The sequence below is a fragment of the Ixodes scapularis genome, unplaced genomic scaffold, assembly GCF_016920785.2.
Source record: "Ixodes scapularis isolate PalLabHiFi unplaced genomic scaffold, ASM1692078v2 PGA_scaffold10__122_contigs__length_95168666, whole genome shotgun sequence".
Taxonomy (NCBI): Eukaryota; Metazoa; Arthropoda; class Arachnida; order Ixodida; family Ixodidae; genus Ixodes; species Ixodes scapularis.
Window position 1 is genome coordinate 12,894,992 of NW_024609836.1, and position 2,881 is coordinate 12,897,872.

Consider the following 2,881-nt stretch of genomic DNA (forward strand, 5'->3'; position numbering starts at 1 on the left):
CTCACACCAAAAAGCTATGTCTGCGATTTGCACTTCAAGCCGGACGACACTGATCGTCATTACTCGCACGCATTAATGGGCAGACGGTTCTGATCCCCAGGCGCCAAAGGTGCCGTGCCACGTCTGTCTCCGAATGTCCCCGCGCACCTTTCGAAACTAGCGACGAAGAGGGTCAAACGAAAGCCCCCCGCCGATCGCAGCGTTGCTCAGACTGGAGCCAGTTGTGTGACCCATGAAGTGACCAATGCAGATGAGGCAGAACACGATGGCGTCAACCTTGCGAGCAGGCCCACCGACGTTTTAGACGTCTTCTCCGGAATCGATGCAACCCAATCGCCAGTCGAAGGATTGTCCCTTCAAGGGACGTCCGACAGCCACACGATTTTCTTCAAGCTTGTGGAGAATCAAGGCGTAGTTTCGGTGGTGAGGGCGGTCACGTTCAGAAAGGACCTTCCTGTAGTTGTCAGTGTAGGGGGAAAGCTGGTACCAGGGGCAAGCTACGGGAGCCCAAGTTCGACGGATATTCAACTGCGGTTGACAATTCTCGAAGAATTGAGAGTGTTATTAAGCTATGTTGACTCCCTCAAGGTTTGTGCTGGATGCCCCTGTGAAAAGATTCCAACTATCTCAACCTCAAAAACAGCTGTCCGGGACGGGGATGTGTGGCACAGAAAGGCGTGCCTAGTGCTTTCAGAACTGACTATATGCCGAGAGTGCCGCCTCACACGAAAGGTCCTCTGCGAAAGAGAAAAAGAAACTCTTCGAAACCAACAACCTTTCAAAGGAAGCCTCGTGTACTCGTGAAAAACTTCCGAAGAAAAGCCACCCGGGCCACAGCTTTTCGTGAAAAAGCACGAGGGGAAATGAGGAACCTAAAGCGCCAGCTTTCTGAAATGTCAGACGAGAAGATCGAAGCTGCCATTTCTCTGTTGCCATGCTCACAACAAGTTGCTTTTCGAAGAGCAGTCAAGGGCTGCCTCAGCAAAATTCGCATGTGGGAGGCGGTTTGAAACCGAGTGGATGATGACTTGTCTCCTCTTGAGGATTTCGAGTCCGAAGGCATACAGGCTAATGACTGCAATGAATCTACTCCCTCTTCCGACTACATCGAGACTAAGGCAAATCATTAAAAGGGTCCCCTGCCGATTCGGCTTCAACAAGGTGGCCTTATCCAGCATTGAAACTTTCTTGGTGGGTAAAACTGGGCACCAGTGTTTCGGCACATTGATTCTGGATGAGATGAAGGTGCGGAGAGCCGTTTCTTTCAATCTAGGCACCTACAAACTTGATGGCCTCGTTGATTACGGAGACGGCGTCTGTTCCGGAACTGCCGCTGACCATGCCTTGGTACTAATGTTTGTGCCACTTTTCCACATCTGGGTACAGCCCATTGCTTCTTTTGCCACAAAGAATGCAACACCTTGTGTAGTCCTTGCAAACCTTGTACTCCAGGCGATCATGGAACTGGGAAAGCGCAAAGCCATAGTAGTAGCTGTCATAAGTGATGGTGCCACCACCAAGTCGATGTGGTCATACTTCGGTATCTCGGGAAAACTGCAAGAACCCAAGCACAAGGTGAAAGATCCATGTGATCCTAACCCGAGCCTATACTTCTTGTGCGATGTTCCTCACATCATTAAATGCGTCCGGAATCATCTCTTTCGTCACAAATGAGGCATGGTGAGTTGAATGCAGCTTAACTCTGTTTCCTTTTCAAAGGTCTATTCATTTCCAGGGGATTCATTGAGTTAATTTGTTCGCATTGTATTTTTTAATCTTCCAGATCGGGCAACACAAGATAAACTTCGACCACTACAGGCTCCTCTACAAGGCTGATTGCGAGGAGCAGATTCGAGTGGTGCCGAAACTGACTGAAGAACATGTACACCCCGATAACCTAAGAAAGATGAATGTGAGGTTGGCTGTCCAGGTAATTGTTAGATCATTAAGCTTTTTTACAAATGCCACAAAAGACTACAGCGTTCTAAGGAAAACTGTTTTCTACTTCCAGTTTTTCAGTCGCAGCACCGCTGTGGGTGTGAGGGTCTACAACCGACTGAAGTGCCCCGGCCTGGAGGACTGTGAGGGCACAGTTCAGTTCACCGTTTTCATAAACAACCTGTTTGATGCACTAAAAGTCAAGCTACCTCGACATGGCATAAAAAGAGTTTCAGAGGAAATCAGGGTAAGATAACACAGTTTAGGCATGAAACCTTTCTTTTTGGGTCATCTTTTACACTCAGTGAGTGCTCTAGAAGCATACATTCTTTCTTGCAGATTATCACAGACGTTTTGGATCTGGTAAACCTCACGGAGCAAAACAGTATCTCCAGGGGAACCGTCATGTTCGCATCAAAGCTTACAATGGAGTATTTGCGCGTCACCCTTGCTTCTGTTAGAGACCTGACGTCGGACATCCTCAACTCCGGAGCAGACTATGTGCTCACTGGAAAACTAATTCAAGATCCCCTGGAGGTAATCCATTCCCATGAATCAACATGTCGCATTCTTGCGCAACCCTTTCTTATATCGAAATTGGTTTAAACGGATGTAATATTCTAATTTTGTTCTTTCTAGCGCTTCTTTGGGGTGGTCAGGACCTTCGGGCGTGATGAAGACCACCCAACTGTTGTGAGCTTCTCGCATATCTATCGCCTGTTGAGCCTCTACACGCCCATCAAAGCCTGTGTGACTGGGAACGTCATGGGAGAGCCAACAACTGTTCTGGCGACTGTGAATCAAACAATGAGAGCCAAGAAAAAAGAAGTTAAAACAGGGCATGAAAGGCTCGAAGCTTGCCTTCGAAGTAAGGTCTTGCAGATTTGTATTTCTGCCCATCAAACACCACGCCATGACCACATGCACGATCATGTTTACACTG

The 2,881-nt window shown here is 48.0% G+C and overlaps 1 pseudogene; it reads left to right on the top strand.

Annotated features, from left to right (window-relative positions):
• The first annotated feature begins 297 nt into the window (after positions 1–297).
• Positions 298–847, top strand: LOC120843136 (annotated as a pseudogene).
• Positions 848–2,881: the final 2,034 nt, after the last annotated feature.